Below are 17781 nucleotides of genomic sequence, written 5' to 3'. Positions count from 1 at the left end.
GATTCACCGTTTTAGCCAACGTAAATATTTACGTAGGCTACAACGGCGAATCAAAAAGGGACGCAAATAGCGCCCGTTACGCTATTTGCGTTCCCCTTTATTTTCGCTGTCATAGTCTACGTAAATATTTACGTAGACTAAGATGGCCAAAAATAAGGAACGCAAATGGCGGTGGCCATAGCCGCCGCCATTTGCGTACGCGGTTTTGTTTTGTTTTTTTTAAACAAAAAAATAAAAGAGGTAAGTCTCGTCCCGGGGGGGACCCATGGGGGTGGCGGGGGGGTGGCAGGCCATTCCGCCACGGAGTTCGGGGGGCCGAATGCACTGGCATTCGGCCTCACCGAGATCCGTGGCGGAATTCTCTGACATCCCTAGCGGCCAGGCCGCAGAGCCGCCACCCGGGCCAACCCGCAGCGGGGCCTCCAGATGCTGCCAGGCTGGTACGGACGCAAATGGCATCCATATGGTAACCCGTTTTAGGCTACGTAAATATTTACGTGATAGGCTACGTAAATATTTACGTGATAGGCTACGTAAATATTTACGTACCCTATCATGGCTAAAGCAGGGATGCAAATGGCATCCCCTATGCCATTTGCATTCCTGTTTTATCCATGATAGGCTATGTAAATATTTACGTAGCCTATCACGGCTAAAACAGGAATGCAAATGGCGTCCCCTACGCCATTTGCGTTCCCACTTCAGCCGTGATAGGCTACGTAAATATTTACATAGCCTATCATGGGCTACCATAGGGACGCAAATGGCATCAGGACACCATTTGCATCCGCACCAGCCCAGCAGCAGCCTCCGTTGCTGCCTCCGCCGGATCCAAAGCCGCAGCCAGGTAGGCTCCATTTCGCGGGGCTTTCGCGGGGTGGAGGGGCGGGGGGCTCCATTCTGCCACAGATTCCGGGGGGGGTGAATTCACTGGAATTTGACCCCCCTGGGATCCGTGGCGGAATTCTCTAACATCCCTATAAAAATGAAGGGATTGGTAAAAAGGAAATTGAAGAGGGGGAGTCAAGAAGGTCAGGGCTGGGTGATTTCCAAAACCATAACAGATGCACAGCTAGAACATGGACTGCAGATCAGGAAAGGTAGCACCAAGACCAACAGAACTCCAGCATGGTTAACAAGCATAGTCAACAAGGAAGCCATTAGAGACCAAGGGCTTCTTCACACAGAGCTTTTACCCTGCTATTGAGAGTGGTTACCCACAGAAGTTTGTGGGCCCTTTAGATGAAGTCGTCAACCACCAGGGCATCTCCTGCACTAAATGACTTTTATTCCATTGTTAAAAAGATTGGAGATAATAAGCTGTCAAAATACTGTGTTTGAATTCCGCTTCAGTTCCCTTGTGAAAAAGGAAAAGCCACAATAAGAGGAGCTGGACCACAGCACCATCTATCAACTGGATAATGAAACATATGGAAGACTCAGACAAGGAGGAAAAGGAGGGGAGAAAGGGGTGAAGGAAGCCCGTGTAAAGGGAGTCATTGTGATCCCGCATTTAAAACAGAATTTTAAATGTGGGGTTTTAGGCAGGTATAGAGATGCTCTAAAAGGTGTCTTTCCTTGCATGAACAGAAGATCAACTTAAGATCCTAGACATTGTTTCTTCAAATCCAGTCACTGCTGCCAATTTTTCAGAGCTGGTGTCAGGGTGGAAACTGAGCCCAGAGAGCCTCAGAGCAGTTCGGATTCTGAGGAGGAACAGCTATCCGTGGGAGAGGGGCCAGCTCATCCCTCCCAGGCTCAGCACCTGGCAGAGATTCCTCCCGCCAGCATTCCTAAGATAGATAGCGAGCCTGGCAGTGATGGAGTGCGGGAGGGGGGCTTGCTAGATGCTCAACGCAGATGCAAAGAGTGACGAGCGATGAAGGGCATGGAAAGGAGGCGTAGCGCCTGTTTGGCGTGCAAGCATCGGCTGCCTCCCATGGACCCAAGGGAAAGAGGGAGGATCTCTCCCTAGCCCATAAGTTCAGGGTCTTCAAGTGATTCTCCTTCAAACAGGGACCAACTGCCTAAACCGGAGGATAGGCTACTTTGTTGTTCATTGCTTAGTTGCTGGTGATTAGCATCTGAAAGAATCATTAAGTTGTAAAAGGATTAAAGCTTTGAAAAGAAATCCTTTCATCTGTGTCTTGAGTTGGCTATTGGAAACTACTGGGAGAGGCTGCCAGAGCGCTCCTGACAGCTGGTCCCAGAATTCAAGTCTCCAGCATTAGGTGTAGCTCCTTGCAAGTCTACCATGGTATTATGTTGTTCAGTCGTTCAGTCGTGTCCAACTCTTCGTGACCCCATGGACGATAGCATGCCAGGCCTTCCTGTCCTGCGCTCTCTCCCGGAGCGTGCTCAAGTTCATATTCATCGCATCGGTGATGCTATCTAGCCATCTCATCCTCTGCCGTCCCCTTCTCCTTTTGCCTTCAGTCTTTCCCAGCATCAGGGTCTTTTCCAGAGAGTTTTCTCTTTGCATTAGGTGGCCAAAATATTTGAGCTTCAGCTTCAGTATCTGTCCTTCCAATGAGCACTCAGGGTTGATTTCCTTTAGGATTGACTGATTTGACCTCCTTGCAGTCCAGGGGACTCGTAAGAGTCTTCTCCAGCACCACAGTTCGAAAGAATCAATTCTTCGGCGCTCAACCTTCCTTATAGTCCAGCTCTCACAGCCATATGTTACTACTGGGAAAACCATAGCTTTGATTAGACGGACCTTTGTCGGCAAGGTGATGTCTCTGCTTCTTACTATGCTGTCTAGGTTTGCCATAGCTTTCCTCCCAAGGAGCAAGCATCTTTTAATTTCATGGCTACAGTCACTGTCTGCGGTGATCTTGGAGCCCAAGAAAGTAAAATCTGTCACAGCTTCCATTTCTTCCCCTTCTATATGCCAGGAAATGATGGGGCCAGATGCCATGATCTGAGTTTTTTTAATGTTGAGTTTCAAACCAGCTTTTGCACTCTCCTCTTTCACCCTCAACAAGAGGCTCTTGAGATCCTCTTCGCTTTCTGCCATTAGGGTGGTATCGTCTGCATATCGGAGGTTGTTGATAATTCTCCCGGCAATCTTAATTCCGACCTCTGATTCATCCAACCCGGCGTTTCTCATGATGTACTCTGCATATAAGTTAAATAAGCAGGGTGACAATATGCAGCCTTGTCGTACTCCTTTCCCAATTTTGAACCAATCGGTTGTTCCATGTCTGGTTCCTACTGTTGCTTCTTGACTCTCATACAGGTTTCTCAGGAGACAGGTAAGGTGGTCTGGTACTCCCATCACTTTAAGAATTTGCCACAGTTTGTTGTGATCCACACAATCAAAGGCTTTAGCATAGTCAATGAAGCAGAAATAGGTGTTTTTCTGGAATTCTCTTGCTTTCTCCATGATCCAGCGAAAGTTGGCAATTTGATCTCTAGTTCCTCTGCCTCTTCGAAACCCAGCTTGTACTTCTGGTAGTTCTCGGATCACATACTGCTGAAGCCTAGCTTGTAGGATTTTGAGCATCACCTTGCTGGTATGTGAAATGAGCGCAATTGTGCGGTAGTTTGAACACTCTTTGGCGTTGCCCTTCTTTGGAATTGGAATGTAAACTGACCTTTTCCAGTCTTGTGGCCAGTGTTGAGTGTTCCAAATTTGTTGGCATATTGAGTGCAGCACTTTCACAGCATCATCTTTTAGGATTTTCAATAGCTCAGCTGGAAGACTGTCATCTCCGCTAGCTTTGTTGTTACTAATGCTTCCTAAGGCCCACTTGACTTCACTCTCGAGGATGTCTGGCTCAAGTTCAGTGAGTGCACTATCATGGCTATCAGGAACATTCAGATCTTTCCTGTATAGTTCTTCTGTGTATTCTTGCCACCTCTTCTTAATCTCATCTGCTTCTGTTAGGTCCCTGCCTTCTTTGTCCTTTATCATGCCCGTCTTTGCTCAAAACGTTCCCTTGAGATCTCCAATTTTCTTGAAGAGATCTCTAGTCTTTCCCATTCTGTTGTTTTCCTCGATTTCTTTGCATTGTGCATTTAAGAAGGCCTTCTTGTCTCTCCTTGCTATTCTCTGGAACTCTGCATTCAGTTGGATATATCTTCCCCTATCTCCCTTGCTTTTCGCTTCCCTTCTTTCCTAAGCTACTTGTAAAGCCTCCTCAGACAGCCACTTTGCTTTCTTGCATTTCTTTTTCTTTGGGATGGATTTCGTTGCTGCCTCCTGAACAATGTTACGGACCTCCGTCCATAGTTCCTCAGGCACTCTGTCTATCAGGTCTAATCCCTTAAATCTATTCCTCACCTCCACTGTATATTCATCAGGGATATGATTGAGGTCATACCTGAATGGTTTAGTGGTTTTCCCTACGTTCTTCAATTTCAGCCGAAATTTTGCAAGAAGCAGCTCATGATCTGAGCCACAGTCAGCTCCAGGTCTTGTTTTTACTGACTGTATAGAGCTTCTCCATCTTTGGCTTCAAAGGACATAATCAATCTGATTTCGATATTGACCATCTGGTGATGTCCATGTGTAGAGTCGTCTCTTGTGCTGTTGGAAAAGAGTGTTTGCTATGATCAGCATGTTCTCTTGGCAAAACTCTATTAGCCTTTGTCCTGCTTCATTTTGTACACCAAGGCCACGCTTGCCTGTTATCCCGGTGATTTCTTGACTTCCTACTTTAGCATTCCAATCCCCTATGATGAAGAGGACATCTTTTTTTGGTGTTAGTTCTAGAAGGTGTTGTAGGTCTTCATAGAACCGATCAACCTCAGCTTCTTCGGCCTCAGTGGTTGGGGCATAGACTTGAATTACTGTGATGTTGAATGGTTTGCCTTGGATTCGTACTGAGATCATTCTATCGTTTTTAAGATTGTACCCCAGTACTGCTTTTCCCACCCTTTTGTTGACTATGAGTGCTACTCCATTTCTTCTAAGGGATTCTTGCCCACAGTAGTAGATATGATGGTCACCTGAATTAAATTAGCCCATGCCTGTCCATTTGAGTTCGCTGATTCCCAAGATGTCAATGTTCAGTCTTGCCATCTCATGTTTGACTACCTCCAGCTTACCTTGGTTCATTGATCTTACATTCCAGGTTCCTAGGCAATATTGTTCTTTACAGCATCGGATTTTCTTTTCACCACCAGACACATCCACAGCTGAGTGTCCTTTCGGCTTTGGCCCAGCTGCTTCACTCTTTCTGGCGCTACTTGGAAATACCCTCTGCTCTTCTTCAGTAGTATATCTTCCGGCGTCATCTCTTTTAGCCTTGTGATACGTTTCATGGGGTTTTCTTGGCAAGAATACTGGAGTGGGTTGCCATTTCCTTCTCCAGTGGACCACATTTTGTCAGAACTCTCTGCCATGACCTGTCCGTCTTGGGTGGCCCTGCACGGCATAGCTTATGGCTTCACTGAGTTATGCAAGCCCCTTCGCCACAACAAGGCAGTGATCCATGAAGGGGATGGTATTATGACAGGCACAAAAATCATGTTATCCATTGATAAGCAGTGGTTTAGTAAGCTGATACAGACTCAAATATAGGCTTAGTCAGGTAATGGGAAAAATCCCTGACTGAAACCCTGGATTGATACTGCCAACCAGTGTAGAAAATACTGAACTAGCTGGACCAATAGTGTCTGAGAGGAGTAGGCAACCCAGTGCTCTCCAGAAGTTTTGGGCTACAAGTCCCATGATCCCTGACCATTGTCTATGCTAGCTGGGGCTGATGGGACTTGTAGTCTAAAACACCTGGAGAGCAACTGGTTGCCTAGAATCATAGAACAGTAGGGTTGGAAGGGGCCTACAAGACCACTGAGTCCAACCCCCTATTCAATGAAGGAATCCAAGTCAAATCATCCCTGACAGATGGCTGTCCAGCCTCATCTAAAATGCCTCCAGTGTGGGAGAGACCACCACCTACCTAGGGAATTGGTCCCATTGTCGTATTGCTCTAACACTATAACAGTCAGGGAATTTTGTACTGATGTTCAGCCGGAATCTGGCTTCCTGTAATTTGAGCCCATTATTCTGTGTCCTGCCCTCTGGGATGATCGAGAAGAGATCCTGGCCTTCCTCACTGTGACAGCCTTCCAAGTACTTGAAAAGCGCTATCTATCAACCTACTTCTGATAGATCACAATTTCATATGTTCTTACCCTGGTTCCTCTCTAGACCTTAATACATGTAGGTAGCTCAAGACATGGGATAGGAACATAGGAAGCTGCCTTATACTAGGTCAGACCATAGGTCCATTTAGCCCAGGACTGGATACTGACTGGCAGCAGCTCTTCATGGTTTCAGGCAGGATTCTTTCCTAGGCCTACCTGGAGATGCCGGGGATAGAGCCTGAGACCTTCTGCATGAAAAGCAGGTGTTCTGCAGCTGAGCTATGGGCTCTCCTGAACTACAGCATTCATGGGGGCATCCAAGGGCTCAAGTCCCTCTTCAAGTGTACCAGATCCATTTGCCGCTGAAAGATTATAATAGAAAGATAGAATCATAGAATAGAATCATAGAATAGTAGGGTTGGAAGGGGCCTCCAAGACCATCGAGTCCAACCCCCTGCTCAATGCAGGAATCCAAGTCAGAGCAGATGCAGTGATCCGGGCTGCCATTTTGTTTATAGTAGAGCATTCACTTGAATGTGCACCTGTCACTGAGCATGTAATGTATCATGAATCATACCTTTCCCAATATAGATTCTGAAACTTTGGGAGGCCATGACCTGTGATCTGTGTTCGTGGTGGAGGACTCAGTTGATCACCATGGGCAAAGCTAGAAACATGACTATAACGGCTTCTAGCCTCACAAATGTAGAGCAGCCATATGTCTTTGGCTTGGGGTCATTCCCATAGACATTCATAAGGATTTCAGTGTGTATTTCTCCTAATACATGCATTTTGTATGAATTGTTGCCTAACATGCACATTTTTTGCAAGCAATTTTCTTAATATCACGCATTTTGGAACATTAAAACAACCTAATATACGGATTTTGGACACATTTTTTGATTGGAGAACTCCATTGCAAAACGCAGAAAAGTGTGAATTTTGAAGGATAACTGGGATTTAGTTCACATAGTGGTTCAAAAGTGCAAAATCAGGTAAGTCTGCATTAAAATGAGAACTAAACACATTGCTCCCCCATCACTGGATTTAATTCCAAATAATCTAACAGCAAGACACAACACAAGGCTTTGTTCTATGACTGAGGGGGGAAAAGGCTTTAAGGGCACAATCCTATAGCCGTTAGTCAGCCTTAGGATAGATCAGTTCCTGGGAACCGACCTCGGAGCCCCCACTCTGACATTGGTTCCCTGAGAACTGACCTCCACCCCATCCCACGCTACCTTGTAGGCAGCGTGGATTGGCCCTATGCTCTGTGCTCAGAAGAGGAGAGTGGAGCGGCAAAAATGGAGTGTTACTGGGGGCGTGCCATGGCAGGGTAGGAGGAAGTGCCATTCTGATGCTTCCTATGCATCATCTGGTGTCTGCCACACCCACTCCGACTTCCCGTGGCTTGACAGCCAAAATCAGCTGTCTAGCTGTGAATGTAGGGTGACTGAAGTGAGGAGGGGACGATCCACTCTGCGCTTCTTCTGTTCTGCATTGGATAGGCGGTTGCCTCCGAGTTCAGAGGTGGCCGCCTATCCCAAAAGGATTGTGCCCTAAGGGTGCAATCGTATGTATGTTTAGACAGAAAAAAGTCCTACGAGTCCTAGCATTCCCCAGGCAGCCATGCTGGCTGGGGAATGCTGGGAGTTGTGGGATATTTGTCTGTGTAAACCTGCATAGGATTGCACCTTAAGGATGCAGAAAAAAGTCCTACTACTCCCATGGCTGGCTGGGGAATACTGGGAATTTGGGGGCTTTTTCTGTCTGAACATGATGGCTAGGTGACCAGTCAGATGGGTGATTAATAAATTTAATAAATAAACAAACAAACAAACAAACAAACATGTACAGGATTGCACCCTAAGTTTTACAACTGACTACCATCACTTTTCTTGCCATAGATTCACTGTTTGTTTGTCTCTTTTAGATCCTCAGGTATGATTCATTGTGATTCTACTATGTCTGCTAGTGATGCAGGAGCCCCGCGCCCAGAAAAATCTAAAGAGGGAGCAATAGGATGGTAGAACTGGTAGCAATCTACCAGTTCTATTCTAAAGGCTTAGATATATTCAGTAAGCAGGTTTAATTTGAGAGCCAAAGTCAAGAAAACAGCGCAGATACATTTTTAATGGTTGTCTTAGTTTTCATTTGTATGCAGTTAATGTTTCATAAGAGCTTATACGAGATAGGAATTTCACCTAAAGAAAATTTGGAGATTGTTCATCAGGTGTATCATCGGAAGGAAATTATATATATATATATATATATACACACACACATACACACACACACACACACACACACACATATATATATATATATATATAACACGTGACACTTTAATGAGCGCATTAAAAACGTGGTTGTTCGGGCAAGCATTTGGGGTGAGTTAGGGTAATTTTAGAAAATGATCTTTTTACTGTAGAATTTTATTGTTTTAAACTGTTTTATTATACATTTTGTACATCACCCAGAGTGGCTGGGTGACCAGCCAGATGGGCGATTAATAAATTTAATAAAATAAATAAACACACACACACACACATCTTAAAGAAGCTCAAGGTTTTGATAAGACTAGTGAAATGTCTTAGGCGATTCCCACACCTTCTTAAGTTGTCCCTATCCAAAGTGAAATTTGAAACTGATTTGGAGATTTCTCCTCTGGTGAGATATAAAAGTAATTCTAAGGGAAGCTGCATGTTTCCAATTAGTGGTGGCCAAACTTCCTCCCTCCCTGCCTGCCCCCCAGCCCCCCAAAGCTTTCTTCTCCACATCCACACATCAATCTTTAAAAGCCCCTCCCACCCCAGTATAGCTGGCTACTGCTGGTACTCCATTAGCAGTGGCAAATGGGAGATTCCCTCCCACCCACAGATACACTGACACCTGGCATTCATCACAGTAGGCAAATATAGCTCCTCTGAAAATGTATTTTTCCCAAGCTGATGAGAGCAGCTCTTGGGTAAACTACATTTCTCAGAGATTTCTTGCACCTGTCACATTCCATAGCAGCACAGTAAGTGCCAGAGTAGGACAGAGCTCATGTTCTCCATTCCCTTGCTTGCTGCTTATACCACCTCAGCCTAATAAGTGGTGTGGGAGGAAAGGAGACATAGATTTGGAAGATCAGTGGATGGGAGAGGGCAGGTAAGTAACAGAGTGGAGATTTTCTCCAGCTTGGATTAAAATCCAAGCTCAAGAAGAACTCAGGAGTCTTAATGCTCACTGTGATGATGATGTCTCTCTGACATCACTAGAAGTAATAAGACTAGTGAATTTCCTGCAGAGTGTTCAGGTTGGGGATGTTGGAGGAACCTGTTTGTGGGGTGGAGCTCAGCAAGCCTTCACTGGCTCACCCCACCACAGACTCTGGTCCGACACCTGCTGTCTGGCCTGACTTGGCCTGCACTGAGTCAGACCAGGTGGTGGATTTTCAGCCTTTGCATGGCAGTGGAATGAATCATACAATCATAGAACAGTAGGGTTGGAAGGGGCCTATAAGACCATTGAGTCCAACCCCCTGCTCAATGCAGGAATCCAAGTCAGAGCATCGTGGGGGGGGGGAGCAGTCCCCCCTTTCCGCCACCGTCACCACATCATGTCACGTTGTGGCGACAGAGGGTGCATGGGGAACATTCCCTGCCCACCCTTCCACTGCTGCACCATGGCCACATGACACTTTCCCTGTTCCTGTCACTGCTCCCCACCCACCCTCTGTTGCCATGCCACACCCCTGCCACCGCCACTGTGGTGGGGGCGGCAGAAGTGCAGCAGCAGTGGCAGCGGGACACACTCTCTGCCACCCCACTATTGCTGTGCCATCACTGCCAAGATCCAAGATTTTGGGAACAAAGGCAAGCCAAGCCGGAGGAACCATGGGAGTCCACTGGGACCTCGAAATGCCAGATTTTGCAGCAACAGACATCCCTAGTTCAGTTAGGGATGTATGAGAATTTAATTCCATTTTGCAAATAATCAGAAGTTATCCCATTTGAAACCTCCAAATGTCAATGGGATTACAGTTTTCGGAAAAATCTTAGACAGTCCCAAACTTGCAGTCATGTTAAAAAAAATGTGTACTTTGAAAAATATGCAGTTTCATGCCTTAGTCCATGGAGGAAAATTGGTCACTTTGGAAAAAATGTACACCAAAATGTGCACACTCCCCATTTAAAATATGTACTTTCCCTATTGGAATGTACACCAAAATGTGCACTCTCCCCATTTAAAATATGCACTTTCCCTATTCGAATGTACACCAAAATGTGCACTCTCCCCATTTAAAATATGCATTTTCCCTATTCGAATGTACACCAAAATGTGTACTCTCCCCATTTAAAATATGCACTTTCCCTATTCGAATGTACACCAAAATGTGCACTCTCCCCATTTAAAATACGCACTTTCCCTATTCGAATGTACACCAAAATGTGTACTCTCCCCATTTAAAATATGCACTTTCCCTATTCGAATGTACACCAAAATGTGCACTCTCCCCATTTAAAATATGCACTTTCTCTATTCAAATATACACCAAAATGTGCACTCTCCCCATTTAAAATATGCACTTTCCCTATTCAAATATACACCAAAATGTGCACTCTCCCCATTTAAAATATGCACTTTCCCTATTCAAATGTACACCAAAATGTGTACTCTCCCCATTTAAAATATGTACTTGATAAGAAAATAATGCTTTAAGCTGAGCATTTTATGCCACAATTTTCTTGCCCATATTTTCATTCCCTGATAACATACAGTATTCAAAATACATTTAGGAAAATATAGTTATGTGTACATTCCTTAGGATATCACTCAGTTGCTATTACCAGCTTCTGAACTAGCAGCCATATGTCTCATTTTTTAAAAAAAATCTGTAGTGATTTCTCTCCCTTGCGCCCCCCCCCCCTTTGAGTTGAAATGGATTTCAAACAATTCTAGGTTGGAGCTACAGGATCATATTTTGTTTCTGTTTCTTTGTTAACAACTAATAATGTTAACGATAACATACCAACACTGTGACTTGAATCTACCCATCTCATCTATTGCAGTAGCCTACAAAAGAAAGAAGAAACAAGTAGCATCCACCATCAACAACTGTGGGGCAGCTCGTCCTTGTCACAAGGCTTTGAAAAAATCATGGCCACTATCCATCTAGATTTAGTCATGCCTATAGCCCTCTGAAAGAAAAGGATTGTCCTCCATGTTGGCTTTTAGTTTGGTTTTTTGAGATTGTTGGGTTAAAACTTTCTTTCTCTTCTTTTTGTGCCTGTGTTCATCAGTTCCAAGCATAAGGTTAATAGTTCAGAGGTCAAAGGTTTTGTTAGAAGGTAGAGAGGTCAGGATGTTTAGCCAAGGAAGAAAGGTATTAGAACGTTCATGAAAGGTCAAAAAGCCAGTCAAGGAGGTAAGATGGTATATAATTCAACAAGAAGACAACAGTTTTTAGCTTAGAAAACAGAAACATACTTGGCAGGAATAAACAAGGAACTATCCTGCTGATTGGTTGGAGTGGGAGAGAGTGGGATTCTTGTACAAGATAAAAGCCCAAGGCAGAAATTCAGAGAGAGTGAGGGAGGAGTGGGGGGAGTCCCAGAAGAAAGAAAGAGTCAGAGGTGCTGAAACCAGAGAACCAACTGAGAGGGCTGGGTCAAAGACATTAAGGTATTGCTTGAATAAGGGGACCTGGATAAAGCAGGGACATAGTCTTGTTAGGTTAGCTGGATGCATTTATCCCTGGTTGTTTAATACCCTACTACCAAGCAGAGATGGCTTTGCATGGATAAGCTAGGTCTTACTTTGATACAGCTCAGGGTACCAGCAAATTTATGCAACTGTCAGAGTGGCACACATCGGACCTGCCCTATCTGAGTGAAGCACCCCTAGGCATAGTCCCTGCCATCATGTTCCTATATAGTCCTCTGAGGAGGGGTCTGTCCACTCCATTCCCCTGAGGCAGTTTCCCCACAGCAGGGGGGAGGGGGCTGATGTGTAACTGTGTCCCTTGGATTACTTTCCCCCTAACTTCAAACTGTACTGATGGCAAAAAGCTATGTGCTGGTTAGAAAAATCTGCCATCTAGTGACTGAAGATTGTACTTTAGGCTTTGAACACATGGACACAAATAAACTACTGCATTCTTTGAACCAAATAAACTCAAGGGATGCATGGCAAGTTTCAGAGGCTCAATGGTCTTGGCGCTATGATGCTGACAGGACAGACAGACAAACTTCCTCTTTTGTAGGAAGATTGCTCATACGGTGTGAGTATCCCTTTAGATTTTAAAGATATTTTTCCTATTGACATTTTTCTTCAGTAAGTGTTAAATGTTGCTATTTGAAATCATGTGGTCTCTTTAACTTTTGGGTACCTACTCTACAGCTGATCATGGTGATCACTCATGACTGAATAAGATTGTCTTCCAAAGATAGAGCCTATATAGATAACTCTTAAAGGATTAGACAGATTCATAGAAGATAGGTCAACACATTAATCTATAGCAGTGGGTCCATGTTCCAAATTTAATTTGTCTTTTGCGACCACTAAATGGTGACCCCACTGGACATGGTAATCCATGTCAGGGAGAAGATGAGGCAGACTATGTTTAGGGCACCTTTTCTAGCCCTCTCCCCATATGGGGTGAGCAGAGTGGATCCTGAATAGGACTGCTCAGTCATGGTCCATGGATGCAGCTGCCAAACTACTCAACTGCCTCGGTTCTTGAGTCAGGACGACTGAATCTCTATCCACCGCCCATGTGCCGGTCCATGACTAGGGGCTTCCGGATTTCACAGTCCTGCCCCCATTAGGGATGTCAGAGAATTCCGCCACGGATCTCAGTGAGGCAAAATGCCAGTGCATTCGCCCCCCCCAAAATCCATGGCGGAATGAAGCCCCCGCCCCCCAACCCACGGAAGGCGAGCGAAATGGAGCACTTACCTGCTTGCCGTCTGCGCTGACCTGCGGCTGCCATTCACTTCCTCATCATAGCCCTGTGTTAGGGATGGGGGAGAAATTCTCCCCGAAACTTCAGGGGGCCGAGTGCCAACACATTCGGCCCCCCGAAATCGGCGGTGAAATTCTCCGCCCCCCTCAGGATGGGACTTACCTTTCACGAATGTCCCTCCCGGCGGCGGGTCCCAGCGATGGTTCATCGGGTCTTCGTCAGGGGCAGGGGCGGCAGCCGGTCTTTTGACCGGCTGCCACCCCTGCCATTACAAGTGCAGTAAAACAAACAAACAAACCCGTGATAGGCTACGTAACGATTAACGTAGCCTATCACGGCTAGATCTCCAAAGTCAGCTGTGATAGGCTATGTTAATCGTCATGTAGCCTATCACGGGTGACTTTGGAAAAAAAAAAAAAGTGCATATGCAAATGGCGGCCCCCATAGGGAGCCGCCATTTGCATTCCTTATTTGGTCCCTGTAGTCTACGTAAAGATTTACGTAGACTACGGCGAAAATAAGGGAACGCTATTTGTGTTGCCCTTATTTTCGCCATAGTCTACGTAAAATCTTTACGTAGACTACAGGGACCAAATAAGGAACGCAAATGGTGGATCCCTATGGGGGCCACCACTTGCGTACGCGCTTTTTTTTTTCCAAAGTCACCCATGATAGGCTACGTAACGATTTACGTAGCCTATCACGGCTGACTTTGGAAATCTAGCCATGATAGGCTACATTAATCGTTACGTACCCTATCACGGGGGTGGTTTTTTTTTTTTCCTGCAGCCGGGTAGACGGGCCGCTTCTACCCGGCCTGAATTTCGCCGGCGAGGGATGGGGCGCCTCCCGCCCGGCCTGAATTTCGGCCGGGTGAGGGGGGGCGCCTCCCCCCCCTCGCATGAACTTTGGGGGGAGAAGCGAAGCGCCTCCCCCCCACCGCGAAGCAAGCTTCAAGGACAGGTAAGGGACTTTTGTCCATCCCTAGCCATGATAGCCTATGTAAGTATTTACGTAGCCTATCACGGCAAGACCCCCCAAAAAAACAGCGTACGCAAATGGCAGTGGCTACAGCACCGCCATTTGTGTTCCCTATTTTTAGCTGTTTTAGCTTACATAAATATTTACGTAGGATATTACAGCGAAAAAAAAGGGAACACAAATAGCATAGTGGGCGCTATTTGCATTCCTTTTTTTCCTGCCGTAATAGCTTACGTAAATATTTACATAGGCTAAAATGGCGGGGGGTAAAAGGAACGCAAATACTGCCCACTACGCTATTTGTGCTCCCCTTTTTTTCACCATAATAGCTTACATAAATATTTACGTAGGCTAAAACAGCGAAAAAAAAGGAATGCAAATGGCAGCCACCGTAGCTGCCGCCATTTGCATACACTGTTTTTTTTCCAGAAGGCTGCTCAGTGGCCGGATGACCAGTTGCAGGCGGCCCCAGCTGGCGGCTCCGCGGAATCTCCATGGAGCAGAGCCGGCCAGATTAGGATTTCGGGGGGAGGTGCCGAGTGCCTCCCCCCCACCGCGAATCACCCCATCGAAAAGGTAAGTGACTTTCGTACATCCCTTGTAGCCATTCGCCGATTGCCATGGGACTTTTGGTTGGTTGGGTTTAGATTGGAAGATGTCTGTGCTTGAATTTGTTTTATGTGTGGAGATCACTGCACAATGATCAACACACAGTCTTCACAGAAAAGGCTCTGATCTAATGGCATGAATATCATGACAACTGGTGGTCCTTTACCTGCTGCATCCTTCATCTGCCTTCTCAGCCCACACCATCTAAAGTAGGGGTGCATGAAAGCCACTTACGTGGTCTCACAGCTTGCTTCGCGGTGGGGGGGAGGCGCTTCGCTGCTCCCCCTGAAGTTCAGGCCGAGGGGGGAGGCTTCCCTCCTTGCCCGGCCGAAATTCAGGCCGGGGGGGGAGGCTTCCCGCCTTGCCCGGCCGAAATTCTGGCTGGGGAGGAGGCGCCTCGCCCAGCCGCGAAATAATAAAAAAAACGCCCCCGTGATAGGCTACGTGACGATTAACGTAGCCTATCACGGCTAGATCTGCAAAGTCAGCCGTGATAGGCTACGTTAATCGTCATGTAGCCTATCATGGGTGACTTTAAAAAAAAAAAGCGCGTACGCAAATGGCGGCCCCCATAGGGAGCCGCCATTCGCGTTCCTTATTTGGTTGCTGTAGTCTACGTAAATCTTTACGTAGACTACAGCGAAAATAAGGGCAACGCAAATAGCGTTGCCCTTATTTTCGCCGTAGTCTACGTAATCTTTACGTAGACTACAGCGACCAAATAAGGAACGCGAATGGTGGCTCCCTATGGGGGCTGCCATTAGCCGTACGTAGGGGTGGACGAAAGTCACTTACCTGTCGTCGAAGGCCGTTTGCGGTGGGGGGGAGGTGTTTCGCTGGTCCCCCCGCGAAGTTCAGGCTGGGGGGGGAGGCTTCCCGCCTCGCCCAGCCGAAATTCAGGCTGGGGGGGAGGATTCCTGCCTCGCCCGGCCGAAATTCAGGCCGGGGAGGAGGCGCCTCGCCTCGCCCGGCCGCGAACGCGAAAGTAAAAAAAAACAAAACAAAACGCCCCCTGATAGGCTACGTGACGATTCACGTAGCCTATCACGGCTAGATCTGCAAAGTTAGCCGTGATAGGCTACGTCAATCGTCACGTAGCCTATCAGGGGGCGTTTTTCCCCCCCTTTCATTGCAATGGTGGTGGCGGCAGCCGGTCGAAAGACCAGCTGCCGCTCCCGCCTCGCTCGAACACCCGCCGAACCGCCGGCCGGACCAGCCACCGGGAGGGACATTCGGTGAAGGTAAGTCCCGTCCCGGGGGGGGTGCGGGGGCGGGGGGTGTGCGGAGGATTTCTCCCGAAACTTGTTCGGGGGGCCGAACACATTGGCGCTCGGCCCCCCGAAGTTTCGGGGAGAAATTCTCCGCCATCCCTAGCCGTATGCGGTTTTTTTTTTTTTTAAAGTCACCCGTGATAGGCTACATGATGATTTACGAAGCCTATCACGGCTGACTTTGCAAATCTAGCTGTGATAGGCTACGTTAATCATCACGTAGCCTATCACGGGGGCGTTTTTTTTTTTTACTTTTATTGGAATGGCGGCGGCGGCAGCCGGTCAAAAGACCGGCTGCCGCCTCTGCCCCTGTTGAAGACCTGACGAACCGCCGCCGGGACCCGCCGCTGGGAGGGACATTCGGGAAAGGTAAGTCCCATCCCGGGGGGGGGTGCGGGGAGGGGGTGCAGAGAATTTCTTCCCGAAACTACTTCGGGGGGCCGAACACGTTGGCACTCAGCCCCCCGATGTTTCAGGGAGAAATTCTCCCCCATCCCTAATCTAAAGTAGATGCCTAAGGCCTAGAGAGTTTTGAGGCAGGTTTGGTGGAGGCAGCCAGAGAAATCAAGGCTTCCACCTGGTGGCAGCGGGGAAAAGGTCGGGAACATTAACAGGAGCTGTCCACACTGCAAGATGTTGTTGCAGGACCCATGTGTTCTATACGATGATCACCTAGGCTAGTGCTATTGGCATGTGCATGCAGTTCATTATCCACTACCACCTCAAAATATTTCATCACAGTGCTACTGCTTAGTCACTTATCCTCCATCTTAATAGTTCAAGTAGTGTGGCAATTGAGACCGTATAAAATTTGACAACCAAGCAGAATCCTCAATTGTCTTCTCTTTCTACATACCCCCCACCCACAATCTCACCCCTTTGCGGCAAGACATCTCATGGCTCTAAGAAAGAGAATCCAAGTGTCACTCCGGAAAGGCAGGCAGGGTGGGTGGGTACGAATCTTCAAGGATAAATCTTACTAGCCCCTTGTGGAAATGTTAACTATTTTTTAATGATGTGATCTGATATTATAACGATGCTGCGGGGTTCGGGGTTTGTTGTTTAAATATCTTCGACAGCATGTCATAACAAATTAGTTTCTCGGGGTTGCCAATTTGGCAGACAAACCTGATTATTTCCTGCAATCACGCGGCATATGTGCACGAGATTATAATTAATGACCAGGGATGCTGAGCTCACTTTAATAATGATCCTTTGGTATTTAGGGGACTGTTAGAGTTATTGGCATTTGTGCCTTGTGGTGCACAGAGAGAGGGGAATTGAATACTGATAGATCTATCAGTGTCACAGAATCAGATGGCTCCCTGATCTCCCTTCTAAAACAGGAGTATTCTTTGGGAGTTTATGACAAAGGAGCCATTGCAGTGGCTATTGGCTATGTTTACACTGTTTTCATTGATGCATTTTGGATTCCCGATGCAGCTTGAAGTGCTCCATTGGGAACTTTGAACCTTATTCCCTGTCTGTCTGTCTAGCTATCGTCATCTTTCTATCTGTCTGGGATGTGCACCAAACATAAGATTTGGTTTGGACACCAATTTGGTGATTCAGAAAACAGCCCAAATTCCTCGTACAAATTTGGAGTAGGGATGGAAGGACTCGCCTGCGCACGGCTTTGTGGGCCATTTGTTGAGCCACCACCATGGCCGCCCCTCCTTGCAGTGCTGTGCAAGCTTCTTGGTGGCTCAGCAAGAAGACAATGAGGCCACAGGTCTATCCACCCTTGTTGTGAGCAACCATTTTGTTGCTGTGCGCCAGCCACTCCTCTTCCTTGTAAGGAAGGAGACCACGAGAACTTGACATGCTCATCATCTTCTCCTCCTTGCAGGAAGGAGAGGGAGGAGTGGTTGA

The sequence above is a fragment of the Heloderma suspectum genome, chromosome 1 (genome assembly GCF_057233095.1).
Source record: "Heloderma suspectum isolate Gila_16-S chromosome 1, 16-S_ref, whole genome shotgun sequence".
Taxonomy (NCBI): Eukaryota; Metazoa; Chordata; class Lepidosauria; order Squamata; family Helodermatidae; genus Heloderma; species Heloderma suspectum.
This window is presented reverse-complemented; position numbering follows the sequence as displayed.